This window comes from Cupressus sempervirens, chromosome 10, assembly GCF_028749045.1.
Source record: "Cupressus sempervirens isolate cs-2001-9-10 chromosome 10, ASM2874904v1, whole genome shotgun sequence".
Classification (NCBI taxonomy): domain Eukaryota; kingdom Viridiplantae; phylum Streptophyta; class Pinopsida; order Cupressales; family Cupressaceae; genus Cupressus; species Cupressus sempervirens.
In genome coordinates this window covers 400884032-400909297 of record NC_143127.1, presented here as the reverse complement: position 1 = coordinate 400909297, position 25266 = coordinate 400884032, and the positions used below count along the sequence as shown (strand labels likewise).

The following is a 25266-nucleotide window of genomic DNA, read 5'->3' as shown; positions in this document are numbered from 1 at the left end:
GGCATAGGGGGGTGTAAGGGGAGATAGGGGGTAGTGTAGGGTGTTAGAAATTAGGTTAGTAGGTAGGTTAGTAAGTAGGGTTGTTTTATATTATTATTATTTTAATTATAGTTTAGTTTCTTTATAGTATTAGTTGTTAGTTTTATTGTGTTTAGTTATGTTATGTTTGTTATTATTAGTATTAGTATTAAGTTTAGATTTAGTTAGTTTTGGTATTAATTATTTAGTTGTTTTTATATATATATATATATATATATATATATATATATATATATATATATATTAGTAGTATTTATTTATTAGCAAGTTTTAGAAGTAGTCATTAATGTTAGTTTAAAATGTAATCAAGTTTAGATTTATGATTAGTCGATTATATTAGATTTAGTTAGTTTTGTTTTTAGATTAATTTAGTTGTTTTAATATTAATGTTAAATTAAATTAGTCTTCGAATATATATATTTTGAATATAGTTTAGTTGCTAACTATAGTTTTAATTTTGTGACAATTGAATTTGGTATTTGATTTGCGATTATATTAAAATTAGAATGATAAGTGTAGTTTAGTTATAAATTAAGTATCATGTTAAATTAATATTAATTTATAGGATCTACCATCATTTAAATTAGTGTAACGTTAATGCTATGATGATATGATTTTAACAAATTTAAATGTATTTTTGATTTATATTTAGTTAGTTTTCATTTCATTAAATTTAAATTTAGTAAGATTTTGATGGTTTATTAATATGTTAAAAATAGTTGGAATGTTTAAAGTTAATAAATTTGATATACATATATTCAATTTTAATTCTAGTTAAATTGTTTTTCCTTAAAGTGACTTTTTAATATCGGTTAATTTGTAAATTGATAATTGTCTAAAAGTTTTATAGTTGATTTTGATTATATACTTTCAATGAATCTAAACTGGAATACATTTACATTGTCATTTAAATAATTGTTTCTTATTGTTGAAAGTTAATGTAAGAACATAAGTTTATCGATATCAATCTTATAACAAAAGTTTCAAATCTTAATAATATAATTGTCCTCATGTTTATAATCTTAAGACGTAATGTAAGGAACCTGTACTAAAACTATTATCAATCATTTCAACTTAGAGCATGTTTAATTATTAATTATTATTCAAAAAAAAAAATGTGTTTTTGCCCTCGTAGTTTGGGCATAACACTCTAGGGTAGTAGAAAAGCTCTGTGATTTAATAACATATTTTTAAGAAGAGAACAAGAGTGTTCCATTTTCTATGTTGAAGTTGTAGTAGTATATCATATACAAAAAGATTACTTGCAAATGCACATGCCCCCCAACCGAACAAGAAGCATATTATATACTGCAATTTTCCTCAATAACCTGAGAGAGAGAGAGAGAGAGAATTGTGTGAGAAAATCATTAATATAATTAACATCTTATAAAGTGCACAAATAACTCAAAACAATTACCAAACAGTTAAAATATTGATTCAATTAAATGCTAAAATAATTTTCTCTAGTCCATGTTATGCTACAGAAGTTTGAGGTGTGAACGAAGGAGGACATAACTATTTGCCACCATAATGTTATCATGAGGAACTAATGAATGCTGTTAGTTTGTAAAAGTAATACAACACAAAACATATGCCCATACCCCCAGTGGTTGTGATAAAATGAGTGGCATATCAATGTTATATAAAGGTTAAAAGACATCTATAAAGCAATCTATCAAATACATCTTGTTGTACATCCATGGAATGTGAAGAGGATGATTAAATAATAAAACAATTACAATCAGAAAATCTGCAATCATATTCAACCTACTATTATAGATCATTATGATCAGGGTACACAAGGACAGCCAAGTAATTACATTTATGTTCTAAGAAGCCATACACATACAAATTCTTAATGCCTGTAGGAGATAGGAGGCAGTTTAGTAGATGTAAAATAGAAAGACAAAACATGAAACATACATTTTAAGTGCAGGATTAGACCTATTCAACACACTCAGAAATTGTAGCTTGTTGGAAAATTTATTCATATCAAGAATAGAAATAAAGAAAGGTGAGGCATAAATTTACTGTTTTAAAAATGTGTTCCCTATGAATCTAATATGCAGAAAATGAAAGGTCAATTTGAACAACCTCTCATGGTTATGTCAATCTCACTGTTGCTATAAGGTCTTGATATTAGCTACTCCAACAATTTCATGTAACATTAAGAAAGCCTTGGACAGATGTTGAAATGATCATTATAAACTAAGGTTCAGTTGTTTTCTATTTAAATTTCTTAACATGTTGGATGCTTTTGTATAAAATTTCTTCCACAAAATTTTTGTGGTGAATATTATTTATTCAAAATTTCAAAATATACTATTGGGTTGTCTCAACACTTTGACCATATATGCATCATTTGATTTACAAAAAGTTCTTCCTTATTTTGCAATGCTTTGATTGAGGTTTGGCCATTTGACATAGACTAATGAAAGCTCATGAAACATCCTTCACTGATGTAATTTCTGCTAGTTTTTTTATTTCAGAAATTCAATGTTTACAATTGTGTTTCAGTTAGTTAAATTGAAATGAACTCTTTCTAAGAGTTATCTTCTTTGTTAATGTTGTTTGCAGACAAGCAAATTTCACTGACAAGGGAACTTATGAGGGCCTGTTCAAGTATTATTGGCTTGAACAAAAGGATAAATACTCAAAAACATTGGTAGATCTTCATAAAGCACAAATTCCTGAGGAACTTAGTGAAACAAACCTATACTTAGTGGAACTTAGTGTATCTTTGTTTCAATGTACCTATACTTAACCGTGAAACAAACCTATGGAACTTAGTGAATTTAATTATTACACTTTTAAAATTAAAAAAAAAAAATTGTACATGTCTTTTTGCCCCGTATTTTGGGCATGACAATGGATGTAGTTATCAATGATAGTCACAAGGATTTTAAGGGGGAATAAGGTGCCAATGGACACAACTAAGAGAGTGAAAAGACATCAACTGCGACAAAATGCAAATAGAATCAAAGCTCTAAAAGATTATATAAATGAATTTGATGCCATAAATGTGCATAATGCTAGGTTAATATACTTGCAATAAATTGTTCTTGAAGCTCTTCTAGAAGACCTTAGAACTTTTACCAAAAATGTTACTGACTCTTTTGTAAGGATGAGATTAACAAGGAGCCAAAATTTGACATGTCATCGACTTGTTAAAGTTGTGGGTAATAATCAATCACCCTACCCACTAGAGACTGTGATTCCACTATTAGATTGTACTCAAAGCTTAGAGAGAATCATGATTTCAGCTTGTAGTTTTATGTTCTGATATGTTACTATGGATCATAGGTACAAAGAAAGAGCAAAAAGCTTAACATCAAGGGAGGAAAATGATAGACCTTAGTTTGGAAATCTTGTGTTTAGACAAGGAGGAAGAATTATTTATTAATCAAGTATCCAATCACCATTTCACTGAGGTATTTTATTTTGGAGTAAAGTATCACTCTTTTGTTAAAAATGGTCAGGTATATATATGGCAGAAATGCTTCTTAATAATTACATAGTTTTTAAATATATATTATTTAATTATAAGTAATTTGAAGCTTTCCTTTCCTTATGCAATGTCTTCCATGAAGAACAATTATGTAAAAGTTTTCATTGCCTTATGCATATGTTAGCAGTAGTGTTGGTAGCAATTTAAGGATCATCTTCGTTTGTCCTCTTCCTGCTACCAATAGTGGGCCTTTTTCATTTACAACTTTTCATCTAGGAGACAAGTTTTGATACCCTGATAACTATCCAATGCGGTATGACTTGTGGCCTATGGATCAAGATCAAATTCTTTAGATAAATGACATGTTCCAGAAGGCTTGCATGATTTTCTTCCAATGGTGTCATCATCATATTGGACATGGGATCTATTCTTGAACTGAGACAATGGAGGCTTGCCACTATTGGTAGAAACAGATGCAAAAGGAATAGTGGAAGTTTTTAGTCTGTTATTGGAAAGAACACTTCCATCACCACTTATGGATGACATAAATGAATATGTAGACAGGGGAGGAGAAGAGTTGAGGCACTCTTTCTTTTGGCCATAGAAAATTATTGTTGGTGGTGCAAGCTTGCTTGAATTAGAAAACAAATTTGAGGGATTCAGACAATTCCTCTACACAGAAGGGAAGGGCAGAAATTGATGAGGCTTTGTCAATAGTTGTGGTAAAGGTCTTGAGATTGATGAATGATGTCATTGATGTCAACTCACAACACATTCTATTCCACCAGCATATGCAAGGATGTAATGATGCATTGATATCTATGTTGAGCATCATCGAATGTCTAAATATGATGACATGACAATAAAGAAAGGGTAGCAAAGAGATATAGTGATGGAAGATTGACAACATGAACAACTTGATATTTTGATCATATATGAAATTGCAGTGTCTCTATATGACAACAACAATAATAATTAGCAAACATTGATGAAGTCTATTAATAACTGATATGTGACTGAAGCAAATGAAATTCATACAAGCTGAAGTATTATTATCTAGGTGTGTGATGATGAAATCGTTATAAGGGATCAATATAGTGATGAAGAAATCATCTAATACAAGTAGAGCCATAACTATAAAGGACATGGAGATTGAAATTTGAATATCCTATAACAAGTGCCAGTCTCTCCAACAAAAATAATTATGACAATTGTTAAAGATTAAAGTAACTACAGATGTTGTACTACAACAACCTATTTGAAACAGTGGTAACAATTTTTCAAAACAAAAAAAGTGAATAAAGGGAATAAGCGATTAACGACAACTACAAACTTCTCATATGAACCATGCACATGAATTCGAAGACATGATTTGACAAAAAAAATACAAGGTATTGAATTATATATACAACATGAATGTAAGGCAAATAATATCTACAATAGCCATGCAATACATAACATAATTTCATTTTATGAGAAAAAAACAATTAGCTGTGAATGAACTAATAAACCATGACAAAAGAATGTTGTTACTACATACCTGATTTTTAAATTCAACATTATATCATATCTTCTTTCTTTGTGTCCTCTTTTTAGGAGCCACCATTCTAATTGTGGGTGTGGTCTATTCATCAGATTAAGAACCCTCTTTGTTATTCTTATTTCCAGCATGTTTAGATTCAAGAATAGTTTCTTGTTGAGGTTCCAAAATGATATTTGAATTATTGTGTGCAAAAAATAGCTCATCACTTTCCCCTAGCTCAGCTCCATTCTCACTGCTTGATGAGTTCGATTGTTGGGTTCCCTAGACAACACAATTTAACTTACTGATATGCATAATACCTTATATTGAACTATTACATAAATTTTAAAATATTTTAATGAACTTACCTCATTTTCATGACCACTGGGTAATATCTCCCCTCTATCTAGAAGGTGTTTCCTAAGGCTTTGGGAACCATGGAGCAAGGCATAGTTTAGGTCTTCCTATACAGCTTCCTTTTAAAATTGGTGGGCATGAATAAACAAATATAATCAATTTTATAAAAACTCATATGATATAAATACTCATGTGTTTTACATTGATCTTTTCAATGAAATAAAAGATATTAAAAATAAAAATTCACTTACCAAGCCACCAAAAATGCTACTGTACCCACCAAATCCTAATTTGTGGGATCCAATACTAAACACTCTAGCTTGGGTTGCTTTTGTTGTGTCTCAAAGGCATCCTTTGGAACCTCCTAGTCTAGATGCTCTATAATTTGGATCTTTATTGACCTTCCTCTTAAATTTTCCATCTTTAATCAATTCATCCCATGTTTTAGGTTTGAAATCCAAGCTCCACGAGGATAATTGCAGTCATTTTTCAGTTTGGTCCTTAAATTATCTCTTTTGGAATGAATATATTTCCAAGCGATACTCATAATAAAGGCCTCATCAAATCCAGGGTCACCAAATTCCATTATTACATCTTTTAAAAGTTCAGCTTTCTTTTCTTTGCTTGATTCCTTTAATCATTTTGAATAGAATTGCCAAACAATTGTTTTGCACGCTGATAAATGAAGTGAAATAATCTCATACCCATTTCATCCTTGAAGGTGTCACCATGTGAGGAAAGCAAGAGTGTAATTTCTTGTCTCCCTTTAGTAGTAACTAGGAATATTCTTGATGTCTTTGATACTTAGGTAGATGCCCCTATAGGTACATCAGTTTCTTTTTCATTTGTTTCCTATTTTTACAATGAGAATGTGAAGTTGTTACAAAACCAACAAAAATTTAAAACTTTATTTAATTTTGAAGCTAACTAAATAAAGTAAATAAGAAATTAGAAATATTGTCGTAATTTTTATGCACTCTATGTTTTTTATGTTTTAAAATTTTTGGTCATACATGGTCATTGCTTTATAGGTTTGGGGATTGGAAAATCTTGGATTATTTAGCTGTTCGAGTTTAAATGACTATTAGATCTGCTGAACCACTAGAGAAAATTAATTTGAATTTGCATTTTTTTTTTAAATCCTAACCTATTTTTTGCCTGCATGTTAGAAGGTAGCAATTGTTTTTGGTTGGCCGGAAATTCTTAACATGTTTTGAAAGTCACAGAGTCAAATTGTCACAATATTTATTAGCTTTTGATGATTATACACAAACTATAATCCAATTTTGTTATGCTTATGCAATTGTACTCAAGCAACCTGAATTATATATCAGTGGTATACTTATATCACTTGATGCAGCCCCTAGAGAGGACAAGGATGGTTTGCAAGCTCTCCATGAGTGAGGCAACTGTCCCAAGTCAGTGAGTCAGGTCAGCCCTGTTGGGTCCAGGTCCAGGTCACTGAGTTGGGTCAGCTTTGTTGATTTCAATATATAATAGAGAAAGGGTGATTGCAAAGAGTAAATCTTCATAAAAAATTCAAGGGTTTTGGCAAGCAATGACAAGGAGACTAAGCAATTTGTCAGTAATGTCAAGCAACCTGACTTCTATATTAGTGATATACCTATATCGATTGATGCAGCTTGTGGAGAGGAGAAGCAGAACCTAGGAAAAGCATGGTTCCCAGGCTCTATGCAACTGAGGCAAGTATCCTGGGTTGGCGAGTAAGGTCAACCCTGCCAGGTCTAGGTCAGTGAACCAAGTCAGCTCTACAGATTTCAATATATGATAGCAAAAGGGTGAATGCAAAGGATGAATCTCCATAAAAAAATTCAAGGGTTTTGTCCCTTTGCTAAGTCTCTATCAAGTCACAGCCGAGTTCGAGCTAGTTCATAAGTTGAGTTACTGTTGCCAAGTCAGTGTTGGGTCCAAGTCTACGAACTTTGAGGACAAGGCAATGTAAATGATATTGGGAATCTAGAAGAGATTGAAAGTATTAAGACAAAGTAGTATGTATAGCAGAAGCCATAAATGATAGAATTTACAGAAACAAAGATGAGGAAATCAAGCGAGATGAGCCTAAAGAAGACGAAGCAGATCATCGACAAGCAAAGCAACAAGAGGAAATAAGATCAAAGTGTGCAATCATTTCAAGAAGGATCTCCATTTCCCACAGCAGATGACTCTGCCAAGAGAGTTGATCAAGATACAACTAGAGATCAAACCAAAGAAGAGGCAACACCAACAGCTATTTAGACCCCAGCAGTTGTACAAAGGATAGATGAAACAGATAAAGATATTGATACAACTTTTACACCCACAACCACAATACAAACATTGTTGGAAAGTCCTAGCATGTCACCTGTTATCACCAAATTAATCAAAGAAGACATGGATGAGGACAGTTTTATGCAAATGTCATTGTCAGCCTTTTGCAAAGTTAAGGAGTAATCAGAAAAGTATAAATCAATACTTGAAAAAGCATTAGAGAGGTGATAAAGAGCCTTACCTTCATTGCAGTTACAAGGAGCATATATTGTTGAAAACTTGGATAAAGTGATTAAAGAATTTGATGATCATTTCACTTCACTAACAAAGGCAACTAACTTAAGAGCTCAACAAGAATTTGAAGTAACAGAAGCTATGTGGTGACATAAATAATGATCTACAAGTCATTGACATATGCATTAAGGATATTACTAGGTGTATAGCAAAAGAAAATAAGATATATATAGCATGCACCAGATCATGTCATTATATTGAAGATGTCTCTAAATGCATAAAAGAAGATGAAGTTAACTTGGAGTAGATAGCAAGAAAAATGGAGCATAATGATCAGAATATGAGTGATGTAGATAACAGAGTGAGGAAAACAATTGACACTCTTCATATATTGGAGTATGAGAGGAATAGAGTATTACCAAGATTTAATCTTTTAAGAAATACCTTGACTCCAAAGATAGACATGTTACAAAAACACTTGGGTACTTTACTTGAGGCAAAGGAGTCTTATAAAAAATTCATCCCTATGGACTTGCATAGAGTACAAGTTGTTGCTGTGTGACATATAGGCTTGACACTAGATGCAACAAAATTGCTCATAATAAAAATGCACCGATATTAGTTGGCAGAAAGAGTTATTATGTCAAAAAGGGTATAGTGGCAAAACATTTTTTATTTGGAAGCACATTTTCATACGCATGTACTTGTCAATATAGATTTGAGTATACTACTTATCCCTATTTTGGTGCTACTTCTCCTTACTACCAGCCACACTTAAAATCAATCAAATCAGTCACAAAGTGAGAGACAACGTGACAATCAAATCAGTTGCTTGGAATATAGTGGTAAAATAATACTTATAAAAAATTGTACCTGTTCATCTAAAGTTGGCCCTGTAGTCCCCAACAACGTCCCCTCCCACAACTCAATTTGTTTATGTATTTCTTTCCTATATTCAGCATGTTCAGGAAAATCTGGTAGGAGCCTTAATGTTTTTATTGTGACTCTATAAGACTCGTCAAGGAAGCTTGTTTAGGTGTTTGTGAGAGAAATCTCATTGAATCCATACTTGATGGATTATTTATTGATTGTGGTGTACTTCTAACATGGGTGTGCATGTCAATTTCAACAGGAATAGTAGAACCATGCATGCTTGATGTAGAAGGCATGTTATGAGACCTTGCGCTTGATGTCACTCTTGGGGTAGGCATATCCAGTTGAGATGTAGAGGGCATGACACGTCTAACTGACATATTCTACAAAGGACAAACATAAATCTTTAAGTGGTATAACAGGGTAAAAAACATAATCAAACTCAAACAAACATATGACCGAATCTTACCATTTCCATATTATTCGGTGTCTGAAATGGCATAATTGGATCATTAAAGCTTCGGGGAGTTACTCTAGAAATGCCCTATGATGAAAAAAATAATATTATCAATTCTAACAAGGTGAAATAAGATAACTAAATGCACAATAACCTAGATCAGATCTTACCATTTCCATAGTCTAAGATGTACTAAAGGGATTACTAGGGGAGGGCTTAATAGGGGTTGGAACAACTTTGGAGATGGCTTGCATTCCACAAACATAAACTTACATGACACAATATAAAACAAAAGATAATAGGACTTATAAAAGATAACTTTCAAACTTACCTCCTACACCATCCTAGCAATGGTTTCACCTTGCCCATCTCTCAGCATTTCAATAAGACCATTTAAGAGTAATGGATCTCCCATAGTAGAGTCTGGAGTACCTGTAAGTACATCCTTTGAGGAACATATAATGACATTAAATTACAAATTATTAATTAGATATAACAATTTTTTTTTTCTCATAAATAATCTACATTTTTCTAATAAATAATATTGTATATGCACTCCACAACACATAAGTCTAGCATCCATTTCTTGAACAAAGAATAGACAAATAAAAGCAGACAAAACTTTATTGTACAAATTGTATAGTAGTAAGTTTGATCTATTATTCTACTAAGTTCAGAATGTGAATGTATGAAATGGTTAGTATTTTTTATTGTATTTCATATGTTTAAACACAAGCAAGCATCTAGTTAATATGTGAACCTAACACAACATATTTAAATGGGAGTAGTTTTTAGGCCAAGGAAGTGTACAATATAAATATTTAGCTTATCACGTATGAACTATACATTCTAAAAAAATATCTAAGTCCATATTTTCCAAGGCAAAAGAAAAGCTTAATTGCTATTGCTTAAACTAAAAAATTTATTGCAAATGAGTCAACTTAATGATGAACAAATTTGCAAAAAGACTCTGGATTACTGTGATGATTCATTGAATTGTTGCCAAGATGTTATCTTCTTAAAACAATGTGGTAGGAAGAGGAGAGAATGAGCATAAGGATAATGAAGTGAAACAACAACCATTAGCAGGAAATTATGTTATTGACTATAATAAACTTTTGAAGTAGCACGAACTACTCTGATGGTTTTGGAAATTAGTTTTGTGGTGGCTGGAACAGTGGGAGTGGATGGGACACCTTGATATTCTTGTAATCTCCATGTGGTTATGTTGCAAGCAGGTAGCTTCTAAAAAATTGAGAGTAAAGGGGAACCAAATGTTGGTGATATGAACTTTTCCTAAATGTCCAGGTATGGGAATGGTAGGAAAACCAAAGGAAATGGTGTTTAATATATCTAAAATTAGGCTCAATGAGTTTTATGAAAGAAGGGAGAAAATTCCATTTTCCCAATTCTATATAGGTTGCCTTCAGAGGGCAGTGTTGGAAAATTTGAAAATACACAGGCCTTCTTTGACTCATAACAAAAACATACATTAAATAGGGTGACACAGCTTACTGTTGAATTTCTATTATCACAGGGACTCCTCAAGATTCTCATCCCATCATCTAATCTCCACTACTTTTGCAATCTCATAGAGCTAAAAATTCATGCAAGTCACTATCTCATGTTAATTTGCAAAATTGTTGATGAGATCATTGATCACAAAACATAGAGCCTTCAAACTTGTTGCATAATCTTACCTCTGTAGTTGCAAATCCCATCCATATCTCTTTAATGTAAAAACATCTGGCTGTTGTATAGAACATGCATTTTGGTTAAGACTATGTCACATCAAAGGCTTCCTATGCCAAGTTGACTACCCAGGTTTCAACAAAAGCTTTGCTATTACCTTTCTAATATTCACAGCTGATTCTCCATTCATTACACTAGCCAATGCTAGCATTTGCAGCATTTATATCATCCATTCAATGGTTATTAACTTAATATAATCGACTAATTTTGTTGGATCATACCTACTTGCATATTTTTTTGAGGTAGATACTCCCAATCTTCATCCCCTACTACCACCTTGACCATAGGGTTATTGCTTCGTTGAGGTCTTTTTAATTTGATTTTTAGACCTTAAAGGTTACAAATTTTTGTTATATTTATGTATTTCCAAGTGGACATATTGAACTCACTTGGAAGTTGGGAGGTGTTAGGTCATGGGTTGTCAATTTTATGCTTTTGGTCTTGGCTTAGATTAATGTTTAATTGAAGCAAATTATACTATCCTTCTATTGGCAGTTTGAGGATGCTGAAGATGTTGAGGATGCAATCAGGGGTTGCAATGGTTACAAGTTTGATGGATCCAGGCTTTAGGAAATTTTATAATATTAGGATTAAAACATATACTATACTTGGTTAGTTTATTGGTAGCTTGAATAATCTATTAAAATAATACCATGGATTTCTTCTACCCATTCTTACCCTTCTACAACTTGCATTAGAACATGTATGTTTATAAGAGTTTATATTATGTTCTTTTACTCTTTTATGATGATCCCAATATGAAAACTCATATACTAGATGTGAAGACTCACACTTCAATACACTAGTGACAGTCACTAAAATGCCAGATATTAAGAACTTTATGAAATTATTTATAGATTATCCCAGACAATGACACATGGACAAGACTAACTCATAAGAAATTAAAATTTATGTTCAAATTAACTTTTCCTTGCTATAGGTTGAGATTAACGGTGGACAACGTGTGCCATATACTGACATTTATGAAAGTGGTGCGTATTATTCTGTCTTGCTATAGATGTGTCAATAGAACATGCCCCCAAATTGTGGCTCTTAATCACCCATTCTTGTTTTTACTGGTGTATATAGGACACAAAATAAAAGGTAACAATTTGGTTGCTTGCACAATAATTGATGGCTAAAAAGATATAGTTATGTTGTATAAATCCTCACAACAATCCAAAAGTGAACATGGTGATCAAATATTGTCATCTTCACAAGAAATTTCATCATTAGATGGAATAGATGCCCCATCATGAATGGAATCTAAATCTACAAATAAATTAATACCATCAATTTCCTGCTCTCTTTCATCTTCAAATATAGGTAAATGTAAATCACTAAATTCATCATCTTCATTGACTTGATGCTGGTGTGCTTGCTCATGTCCTTCTGAAACTTTAGCAAACTCAACATGATCTTCATCTTGGTCATCTGCATCATTGACAATAAAAATTTCATCATCTCCATCTTGGCCATCTATTTCTTCAAGGGGAACTTCTTCATCTTCAAGTAAATCAGGGCCCTCTATGTCTTCAACAAATGTCACTCTTTGTCCTCTTCGATCATAGTCAATCACAAATGACCATCCGAGTTGTTCCAAATTTGGAATGAGGAATATTTGCTCACATTTATTTGGGAATACATAAGGTTCGGAAGTGGCTTCAAACCTAGATGTATTAATCATATAGAATCCATTTTTGTGCAGAAAGATAGTTTTTTCATCACCCACTTTGATAAGCTTGTAACATTTAACATGAAAAATAACTTTCTTGAAAGAGACAAAATCAAGGTCTATAATATCCTCCACTTCTCCATAATAGTGAAGTTTTCTTATGACTGGTTGTCTATCATTTGCATGTGAATGACATTCTACCTCAAAAGATGTTGAAACTCCACAATCATAAGTTTGTCTCTTTTCATCAACTTTTTTGATGCGAAAATGGTGCCCAAAATTCCACATTACTTTGTAATATGTTACCTAAATAATAATAAAAATTAAATAATTAGATTGAAGATACAAAATAGAAAAATTATTTAACGAATTCAATATGTTAATAAATATGCATCACCGCCCCATTCTTAGATCCTTTAACAAAATTCAATTGTTGTCGTGTCACTAGATTCCTCCATTTTGATGCCTCATGTTCAACATTGCTCTTTAGCCAATTCCATGTGCATTTATCAGGCCATTTTCTTTTATGGCTTACAAGAATTCCTCGAGCAAAGTTTTGACCATGTTTATTATATATGTTAGCCAATGCCATATCATCCTCTAATTTCTTTTGTTTAGCGTACTTCTCCATCCATTTTAAAATAAACTCAGATTTCTATGCAATATACAAATGTAATGCCTCCCACTCCTTAGCGTCTACATTGAAAAATAGAGTTATTAATTATGTAATGCCATGTATTGTCAAAACAAAATCCATGTATTATGAATATTAAGATAAAAAGAGTAGGTATGTCTTATTAAAATTGAGATAAAAACTACTTTCTTTTTTATATACCTTTTATCCTCTTTAAAGTGCCCTGACCCTCTAATTTTTCTCCTTCAAATGATGGAGGTTGGTTATAATTCCATAATAGTGGTGCTTTGAGGTGAAACTAAGCTAAATACTCACTCAAATGAACCATTGATTGGAAAACCATGTAACCCTCAATTATGGACCCTTCTGGCCAAACAATATGTCGCTTCTTTGGTTTCCTATTTTTGCACCTTTTGCAAGTACAATATATCTTTTCGTTGAAGTATTCCTTTGTCCCTGGTTTAGGTCTTGCTACCCATTCATCTGAATATCTAGATGATGATGATGTGTTATTTCCCTAAATACACCATGTAGTATCACCAGTAAGGCAAATTTTTACAAATTAATATAATAAGGTTATATCAAGCCCATAGTTAGTATTTCCAAAGTTGTTTACATTTTTTGGATTATATGGTGTTCAATATAAGGCAATTCATGCCAAAGATATGTTTCCTATTGAGCCATGTTAGTCAAAGATGGTCAAATATGTCAAAAAAGATTGGATAGGCATTTGTGAAATGTTCAACAGTTGAGAAAAGTTCTTACAATAAGGGCATGTTCCATGATAGTGTAGGATATTAAAAAGGTAAAAATAAGTTGCGTGAGCATTACCACATGTTAGTTGAACCTTGAATGTAGGAGAGCATAGGTGTGTGTGGGGGTGTGGGTGTGGGTGTGTGGGTGGGTGGGTGTGTGTGTCGGTAGTGTGTAACAACTAAGGAAGCTTGGTTATTGATACTTGAAGCAATACTTTTGACTTGATGAAGAACAATATAGTTGACATAGGTGAGGAAATTTTTCACGTAACGAACTAAAGATCCCATCAAGATTATATCACATACAGATTTTAAATATAGAAGAGGCCTTGTAGGAAGACAATTAGCAATCAACAATTACTATATATGCTACCTATTCAAGCTTAGGTTAATGTTTTTTTATTAAATATATAATGTAGGAACAAATAGAAAAAAAATAGTACTTGGTCTACCATTTTGTATGGATGCCAAAAAGATATCTCGATAGAAAGCTACAAAGAAAAGTGTGTGGATCTCAATTAGGATCATTGCATAAATAGGCATTGAAATATAGGAAATACATAACCCATCAAAAAATAGCACTTACAAAAAATATTGGAAGAGTATCCTATATATGCAATATTTTCAATTTCAACTTTATGATAATCCTGCAAAAATTAGGCACTGGTCAACAGGAGATTAGATTTTTACAATCCTAAAATTATTGCTTAGCTTTTTGATTCAAGTTATAAACAAAATTTTACCTACTAAAAAAACTTGTCATATTATTGAACACCAAAGCATTCTCTGTCTATGCCGGAAAGTAGATTTCCAACTCAGTAGGCTAGATACAAGACGATGCATGTGGGCAAGATAAATTTATATTAATTATGCCTGTGAAAGGTTGGAAAAAATATGGACATAAAGTTGCACATGATAAACGTCAGAGCATTGCCTCTATATTTTACTTTTCTATTTTTCAATTTACATAAATATACATAAATCAAAGAAAATCAAGTATAACCCAATAAAAAATATTACCATGTACAGAGATGAGACAAACAGATATAGGATCTCTTGTCAACTCTGTACATAACTTGACATAACATGCATATTTTTATAATTTTCCTAGAGCTAAATCAAACATTATAAAAAGTCACCCTATGACTTAGCATACCACCATCACTTATCATTAGATTGGAGGTTGCTCTGTATGGAGATTTGTCTCTTAATCAGTCCTTGTGGAGAACAACATATTTACTTAGAAAATATTAGTTAGCAGTTCCATTGGTATTCATCTTGGTGAAGTGAACACTACAAATCTTCATTTGGCAGTATGATGTCAAGTTACATATTATTGGGTCATGCATAGGCATGAGTTTTTGGAGTTGTGATTGATAGAGAATCTTTGTAATTATGGATTTAGTTCCCCGGCAAGTGAATATCTCAACACAAGGTAACAAAAAGATGGGTGGTTATAAGAAATGGTTTTTGTTTGAAGAAAATTTGGGAACCTGAAAAAGAAACTTAAATTTGAAAATATTAGAGGTGGGACTTGTTCCAAGAAGTAATTGGGGAGTAGCGAATCAAAAGACAAATTAAAGAACACATTTCATGTTGCTCTTCAAAGAGTTATAGTTTATTCAGTCTTTCGAGTCAAGTATAGTTTGCATTTATGTATTATGAGACAATACCAAACTAGTGCATCAATTGTTGGACTCTGTGGAAGTCAATGCATGCTAGCTTTATTATTGTTTCAATTTCTGTTACAAAGTGAGGCAAACACTCTATAATCAAATCACTTAGGGAACTCAAAAGTTTAAAAATTGAGTCACAAAATACCAAAGTGAGAAGGGAAAAATATTAGCAAACAGTGTTGTTTATTATAAACATCAATATTATCTTTGGTTGTTGGCTACAGACAATGATTCAATTGTCAAAAAGCTTTCTTCGTGTTGATTGCATAGAGAGATAGGATATCTTCGAGAGGCAAATATCTTTTATTCTTGTTACTGACCCTCAAATATATTATTATTCCATTTTATCCTAAGAGACAACAATAATTAATTCACTTTATTCAGCATTATTTTTATGACAACCTTTATACTATTTATTTTAACTGGCAATGTTAGTTCTCTCATCACCTTGATTTTTCTGCATGCATAAGATAAAGATTCCCTTTACAAATATATTTAATATTCTTTTTATTGTTCATGTCATTATGTAGCTCTTGGCTCTTAGCTTTAAACACCATTGGGCTATGTCCACCAAAATAATATATTTAGTGGACAATTAAGCCAAATTGTTATTTAGCTCTTGCCTCTTGCCTCTTAGCATGAAACTTTTGAGGAAATGCAGTTGGCAGGTGTAAAGCCAGACACTACTACCTTGTATAGAATACTCCTTGAATGTGCCAAAATGAAAGCTTTCGAACAGGGTATGGGTATCCATTCAAGCATAGAGGATAAAGGACTTCTAATGTAGCACACCGATCTCAACTCATAGAAAATAAATTCATAACAAAACCCAATATGGATTCAAACTCTAAATTGTTCATTACCGAAAATTGCTTCTACATGGATCTCTAACTCCATTAAATAACAACTGACTCCAAAAAGAGAAAACAAGAAATTTCCAAATTTGGCAGATTTCAACAACTGGAAAAGTATGCCATTTTTGGTAACTTCTAAAAAAACCTCTGAAAGCAATTTCAAAGTTTCCTATATCTACCCTTTAAACTATAAAGGTGAATTGCCAACTAATCTCTGAAATTTAAAAAGACATTTCAAAGTTATTACAAAGCAGAAAAATTAAAAAAACACCTAAGATATTTTAAAACTGAAATTCGGAGGTCAAGATGGAATTTTTGGCTCTCAAAAAATAAATTGAAATGGCCCCAACAGAGCTAGCTGAGTTGGAATCCACCTCAACTATGGATTTTGAAAAAAAAACCAGAAAAATCTAAAAAAACCCAGATCTGAGTCAAAAGATACGACACTCCCAACTCCCTGCATCAACTTTTGGTAGATCTAGTAGTTGTACGTGCACTAATAGACATGTATGCAAAATGTGGAAGCATAGACAATGCATGTGAATTGTTTGAGAGAATGACAAATAAATGTGGTTTCATGGACTGCAATGGTCGGAGGATATGCACATAATCGATTTGTCAAGGAGGCTTTACAAACTTTCAAGAAAATGCAATTGGCAGGTGTAAAACAAAATTCCACAACATTTATTTGTGTCCTCTCCATCTACGAGAAACATGGTATAGATATCCATTGAAGCATATATTTGGAAGGGGGTATTTGGTTAGACATTAAAGTAGGAAATGCACTGGTAAACATGTATGCAAATGTGGAAGCGTCGGCAAGGCACGTCAATGGTTTGACAGAAAGCGTCAATAAATGTTGTCTCATGCACTACAATGATTGTAGGCTATACAAAAAATGGATTTTTTGAAAAGGCTCTTGAAACTTTCAAGAAAATGCAATTAATAGTGTATACCCTTATTCAATAACCTTTGTCATCATCCTCCCTACCTGTAACAAAATCGGAGCTCTAGAATAGGGTATGGAATTCATCAAAGCATAATAGGAGGAGCTTTTTCATTACATATTATAGTTTGAAATGATCTCTTAGAAATGTATACAAAATGTGGTAGCGAAGATAAAGAATGAGAATTATTTAATACGATGCATCAAAGAAATGTGGTTTCTTAGACTGTAACAATTGCAGGAAATTTACAAACTCGATTTGGTGAAAAGACTTTAGGAATTTTTGGGAAAATGCAATTGGCAAGAATAAAACCAAATCCAACAAACCTTTATCAGCATCCTCCCTACCTATGCAAAAATATCAAACCCTTAGTTTCAAACCTACTCACAAGGGTTTGTAAATATCCCACGTTCTATCCAGTCAAAATAATATGAACTCTAGTTATTTTGATGCTTACTAACAGTGATGTACAGTTGTCTTCATTATCTTAGATGTTTGAGAAGTTTAATGGCTATTAATGGATTTGATTTGCATTTTGTTGTATCCTAGCTCATGGCATCCTCATCTTCGTTTCTAATGGATGATCAGTTCAATGCGGATTTTTTTGATAAGCTTGTGGATGACGACGATGATTATCATGTTTCTAATACCAGAATATTAAGAAATAGTACTTCAACCAATAGTTCAAAAGTCAAGCCTGATGCAGCTTTTATTGATAACACAAGTGATGCAATATCGAAATTGATATTGGATGCAACAAAAGATACAAAAAAGGCGGTGTCTTTAATTTCAGTAGTAGAAGTTTCAGGATTAGAGAAGATCCCACTAATCACAATTGGGTCAACAAAAATATGTAATGAAAATAAGGGTTCTGATGTCAAGGGTTACAATAAGGAAGACGCCCCTTCAGAAGGCTTCCCATTTGAGCAGAAGGAGTTATACTTTGATGACATGCTTAAGGAAGAAGAAGTGGTTATGGAGTCTGTGGAAAATACATTTGCTAAAATTGGAGCTAATGAAGAGGTGGACTTTTTGATTAATGACACTCACGATGGATCCCAGGAGGGCACGAAATCTGCAGATAATGCATTTGGGAAACCTAGAAATAATGAAGAAGCGGACCCTTCGTTTAATGTCACTGATGATGGAATTGAGAAGGGTACAAACTCATTGGATTCAAAGGAAAAGCAGAAAGGAAGAAATCTGTACAAATGTTAGAGAAGTTCAATGGAGTAATTTTAATGCAGCAGATGTGGATTCTGATGTAGGTGGCTTCGGGTCATATTCAATTTTTTATGTAAATTTTCCCAACAATTCAGTGCAGCAAGCAGGGGAATCAGGGGTTGATTTTTTCTTTACTGTAAACTATGATTCAACAGGGCAACCGATTTCTGATGCAAACATACCTTATCAGACATCCCAAGTTGTAGAGAATGGAACGCTTAATGCTTTGGATGATGCTGCCCCTCCGCTACTAGCAAACAACTTGTCTAAAACTGAGTCATTTCACTAGTACAACAATGGGAAGTTTGAAGGGCATTATAACAGTTCAGTTTCTCTTTATCAGTCTCACATTGCAGCGGATAGTCAGTATAATTATTTTAATAATGAATTACAAAATGAGTATCCAGGGTGGAGGTATGATCAAGCAACAAGAGAATGGCATCAAGTGGAGGGGTATAAAATAACTACTACAGGTTCATCTATTGGGGATGGTCTCAAGGAAAATGAAATATAGTACAATTTGTAGTCTACCCAGAGCAGTGTTAGCTATGCTAGCTGGCAAGTCCAAGATAGTCAAATTTATCATGCTCATAGCTCTGTGGGATTGGCTGATCAAGTTGAATCAATAAATTCAGATATCATCAGTGCATCTGGACATGGATATGTAGACAGACTACCCTTAATTGGTAGCAGGAGTCATAGAATACCTCTCAAAATTAGGAGAATGTTTATTATGATCCTTAGTATCCAGGATGGTATTATGACTTTGTTGTACAAGAGTGGTGTTAGATCACAAATTTCAATCAAATGGACTAAGGTTTAACATCCCATATAGACCATAGTCAAATAGACAATGGTCAAACGTCTTATTGAGCTGGATCCATAGAGGTATCTATGTTTGAACTTTGGTAGCCAACAAATGTCACATGAGAACACTGAGATGTTAAATGGAGATAATAGTAGCATTTTTGCTTATAATAATCCTAGTTCGACTAGACATGACAATCAATTTAAAGGATTCGATGTGCCAAGCACTGCAACACCATGGTCAACATCTTCAAATGATTATTCTATTAGTAATGGGCAATGGGAAAGTTCTATTCCTCAGGGGAATATTTATGATGGAAACCAGGCTGGTGATGTTAGAGTTTCATTGAATAATGTGACTGGAGAAAAGTCAAATGATCCACTCATTGGAAGTAGGAGTACTGGGTACACCATGGCTCCAAGCAAATAGGGTGACTCAAATCAAATGTCAAATTTTTATGTTCCAAGTTCTACCATTTACAATCTAGCTCTAGATGCACAAGAATAATGCTTCAACTCCTACTCTGTTTAATCCTGTAGTGAGAATACACAGCCAAGTTGATCAAGAAACCCATTTTCATGTCCCAAATTCTAATGTGTACAATCTGGGTGCAAGAACCCAGGGACAGTTAGGTCAGGCATCCGATTTTGATGTTCCAAATACTTTTGCATATAATCAATCTAATCAAGGATTCACTAGCCATCCTAGAGATACCAGCTTCCAAAATCCAACTCTAAATCCAAATGTTTATGTCTATAGTAATCAACAGGTGGATCAGAATTCTCAAGCCAGCCATGATTATTTTGGGAATACACAGACAGCAGATTATTCTCATAAGATGTATCAACTTGGTCAGCATTCACATCATACACCTTTGATCAACTCTTCCATGGAAGCAAGGTCATCTTAGGTCGTCCTGTCCATGCACTGGTGACATTTGGATTTGGTGGGAAAATTGTGGTATTCAATCCAAGAAACAAGTTTAGCTTGCCATCCAACTATGATTCTCAGGTGAGATGTGAAGTTTGCTTAGAATTTTAAATCTATTCTTGTGTAAAACCATAGTATAATGATAAATGGTGGTAGATAAAGCATGCAATAACATTGCCAAAAAAAATGCACAATATTACACAACTTTAGCAACTGTCATGATTAAAGTTTTTGAGCAACAATTCTGTATATGGCTCAAAGATGTTCATTGAGATCTTCCTTAACATCCACCCCAGAACATGCATGCAAACCTTAACTACCAAGTCTCTTTTTTTCTATCATAGAGGCACATGTCATTACCATGAGTGAATGCATGGATAGGGTGAGTAAAAGCAGAGCATAATGACACAACATAGGAATGCATACCCCCGGGTAAGAAAAATGAAAGTTCAGCAACTATAAATTGCACAAGATAGAAAAATTGAATTCTTGTGACAGACCATTTTAAATATGCACTATGGAAATTTTTGAGCTTATAGTACAAAGAATAAACTGGAAAACAATATTTCTATGCTGAAAAGAAATAGCCATAAGATAAATGGGAAAATAAAATAATAAAAGCTTTGTTATCTTGCATAATCTAATAACAAAATTGTACTTACCCAACAAAAATAAAATGCAACACCAATGAGGACAAATTGGCCCTAAACACCAAAGAGGGATTCTGCAGAAATAAAAAGAATAGTACGCTTAAAGGTTAAATTGATCAATAACCTCTAGATCAAATCCATTTAGACATTTTATTCAAACATCATTACAAAAGATTTATCTGGATACAAGTGCAATAAAAATGTTAGTCTACTTTGGGCCCTTGATCGATACATTTAGTTTACGGATGTGAAGACAAACTATGTGACTCTTACCAGTCTTCTCGCATGTTGTGTCGAGTTGGCAGCTCTGTGACAAGGTAGAGAGGTTCATGAGGACATAGGAGTGGTTTTCGATCTAATGTCTTTGACAGGAATTCCCTAATACACATGTATATGCTAAATGTGGAAGCATAAAGGATGTGTGTAAATTGTTTGATAAAATGACTAAATGTGATGTTGTGTCATAGAGTTCTATGATTCTACATTGTGTCATGCATGGTTCAACCTTTATGCTCTTCAACTCCTTGAACATATGCAACATTCAGGCATGAAACTTGATCATATTACCTTTGTTGGGGTTGTGTATGCTTGCTGTCATGCGGATCTAGTCAGTGATGCTTGGCATTTCTTTCATTGCAAGAGGAAGGACTACCACATCAGACCTTTAGTGGAGCATTACACTTGCATGGTTGATCTTCTTCAAGTGTTGGCCCTATCAATGAGGCTTGGGACATAATTCAAATGATGCCAATGAAAATGGATGCTATTATATGGGAGGCATTACTTGGGGCTTGTCAAATCCATTGCAACATTGAAGTAGGAGAAATTGCAGCAGAGCATATTTTTGAAATGGATCCTGAGAATCCTGCAAACTTTTATGCATTTGTTGGAAGGGGGGATGGTTTCAAAAGAGTCCAAAGAGTGATGGAGGATAGAAAGGTCAAGAAAACACCAAGGTTAAGCTAGATTGGAGTCAAAAAAAAAAAAGGTAAATACTTTTGTTGTAGGAAACATGTTGCATCCCTGCATCTAAAGAAAGGAAACATCTTTTAAACAAATATGGCTGAAATCCTAAAAGCTGAAGGGAATAAAAAGGCATTCACAGAGCCTACAGATGGCTAAACAAAAGAGTAAATGCATGAAAAAAAACATCTTCGGTAAGGTAAATGCATGAAAATGAGTTTTGCGGTACCAGCCATGCATCTGAAAATTAAACTCAATGTAATCACACTTGATGGAGCAGAGATCAGAGAGAGAGAGGATTTGACAGGAAAAGGTGATACTAACACATAAATCAAATGTAGGATTTGAATAGTCTAAATCTTAGTCAACGATATAGCATGGCTACGGTAACCAGAGGCAAGGAAGTATATTTTTCTAAAGCAGTATGGAGTTGAATTTTGGTTATAATTTATTTTATTCAAATCCTATGATCTTCAACCCTTACATGATTTTCAAATAAGTCTAGATTTAAGGGTTTGAGCCAGCGGAGAACTAAGGGAAGATCTACAACCTCTTACTATTTTCCTCCTATAATAATTTAATAACCTATTTCATTAAAAAAAATAGGATAAACCGCCCCCTACATAAATTTTAGTATCAGGACAGCACTGAAATTTCTCTTTCCAAATTGTCAATAATGCTGCCTCACAAAATAAACTGGTTAGTGTACAGAAAATCTGAAATGGTTTACTATCATTATGTGTTATATTTTGATGACAAGATTCTGGACTTGCTGTGCAAATCGAATACTATCACACAGCAATCCCAGAAGCTTATGTTTAAAAATTGTAAAATATTTTCAAAATTTAGCTGCGGAAAAATTGGGAATTCCTAATTGAAAATGCTTGGCAAGGTTGATGGACGATTTGTTAAAGTTTTTGGTTGATTGTAGGAAGCAGTGATGCTTATTAGAGGAATGGAAGAGATTTCTTGCATTAGATTTGATTTGACTTATGATAATTGAGGTTTACAGCAAAAAGGGCAAGATTAGCATGGTTGTGAGCTTGTTGAATGACACAGTGTGACAGTAGGTAGGAAGTGGATTCCAAGTTCAAGTTTCTGCAATGATTAATAAGTTATTGATGGTCTTTGCATGGAGGGTAAGGTGACACATTCCAATGTGCAATGGTATAGGTTGCTGCAGAATAATTGTATGCCAGATAATGTTGTATATAGTACAAATATTTACTGGTTTTGCAAGAAGGGGGACAATTTTGAGGCAAGGAACCCTTTTGAAGAGTTGTACCTGGTTTGCATTTGTAATTCTAACACAGCACGTTGATTGATGAGCATTGCAAAAGAGGTGAGTTGCAGGAGGCACGTAAAATCTGGGCTGATTTGTGGAAATGGGATGAGTGCCAAATTCGCATTCTCTGCAGGCTACTCTGTTTATAGGAGTTTGACGTAAAAAATATTTGGTGCACATTCATCCAATGTATACATGTAGGAGCTAATTAATACTTATATCGCTTTCAGTGAAGGCTGTGTGGCAAGCTTAAGAGGATGAGCTAACATCGGGGCCTATAAAGTCAGACCAATAAAGCCCATCCTCCTATTTAAACAAACTTGCTCCATCTAGAAGAAACTTGACTGTTATCATGGCTTCTTCCATCACCTAGTATTGATAGGAGGTGTGGGATAGACCCAAGATTTGCATCTTTTCTCATCGTTTTGAAAAAAATTTTGCAGATAACCCTATAAATTGGCCTATCCTTAAAATTTTGTGAAAAACATTCAGCTAGATTAATGGGTTGCTATAGGGCACCAGATCAAATGGGAAATCATAAACTCCTACAAAAAAAAAGCCAAATATATGTGCATGGATAGCCATTCATTTAGAAACCCTATCTAATTTTATAATATATCTATGAGATATTTTGTGAGAAGCGAACTTACACAATGCACCATTTCTTTTCAACCTCTGAAGCCCTAATGATGCAGCCTCCTCTGTTCCCCAAACTTCATTACTCTGCTTCTGCAATATCATTCACCGTGTTCTTAGGTGGACTCCATGGAAAAAGACAGAATATCGTTGATGAAGAAATCAGTCTTAAAGATATGAGAGGGAAAATGAAAACCCTGAAAACAAGTGTATGATACCTTATGTGAAGAGCGCATAGAAAAAGAAACGCCTGATGTGAATAGCGCGTAGAAAAAGAAAAGCAAAGCACGGTGACAAGAAACCAGATACCTTAGTGTGGAGACGATGAAATGTAAAGCACCGGGGCAATACGCCTGATTCCTGGGCATGGAGATGGCAAAATGCAAAGCACAGAGACAAGAGACCAGATCCCTGCTAGTACATTTAAACTAATAAAAATATCGAATAGGGTTTCTGCATTTAAATTGATAAAAATATTTTTTGACCAGCGTAGTGCCGCTGATAATTTCCATTTCCGTCATTATTCTCGCCGCTGATAACTCCATATTCATTTCCGCCATTGTTTGCTTCACTTCATGGATGAGTTCGGCTGCAGTTCCATCTGGTGATTTTTCGCTGTAGTACTTCATCGATGAGTTGAGATGAAGTTTCGCTGCGCCAGTTTATAAACTGAAAATTTGCAAAATTTGCAAATCCGACTGGCGAGGCTGACAATTTGCTGGCAGAAATAAGCAAAAACTGGAAGCAAAGCTCCCACATATAAGCTTATTGGCTTAAATTATATTATACAGACACAAGTCACAAAAGCTAACTATGAGAGCTTCTTTGGAACATTTTCTATGCCTATAAGCAAATAAAAAATAAAGACTATGCATAGGCAAGATTAATAGAAACAAGATAGGAACTTAACAAGAAATTACTTCAGGCCAATAAATCATTTCACCTTACTTTGAGAGAGCGTAACAGATTAAAGACAAATTGAGGTGAGAACAAGTTCAAATCAGAGCTTTTATGCGAGCAATTTAACATTTCAACATACATTCAAGGGTGGACGGGAACAACCTACCACACATGAGAAGTGAAGATAAGATGCGGATTTTTGTGAAAATAACTTTAAAAGATAGAATAAATAGACAAACATGACATTTAAAATAATTTGAAACAAAGTCTTACATCACAGTGGCAACACTCTTTAGAGTTGAATATCAACATGGTAACAAGAAGAGCAGAGCGAACAAACAATGTTAGGCCCCTGCGACGAAATAAAAAAGAACAAGAC

General features: G+C 33.5%; 1 long non-coding RNA gene across 7 annotated transcripts; it reads right to left on the bottom strand.

Annotated features, from left to right (window-relative positions):
• Positions 1-1103: 1103 nt before the first annotated feature.
• On the bottom strand, positions 1104-25110 carry LOC149534368 (uncharacterized). Of its 7 annotated transcripts, XR_016357537.1 has the most exons (6): positions 24898-25110; positions 24002-24725; positions 21116-21177; positions 9530-9630; positions 5028-5291; positions 1104-1367 (listed from the first exon to the last, which is right to left on the bottom strand). It is a non-coding gene; the product is annotated as an uncharacterized LOC149534368 (long non-coding RNA). The 7 variants fall into 7 exon arrangements; XR_016357536.1 differs by lacking the exon at positions 5028-5291 and having other exon boundaries at positions 24931-25109; XR_016357535.1 differs by lacking the exons at positions 1104-1367; positions 5028-5291; positions 9530-9630 and having other exon boundaries at positions 21113-21177; positions 24002-24080; positions 24206-24725; positions 24936-25110.
• Between the last annotated feature and the right edge of the window lie 156 nt (positions 25111-25266).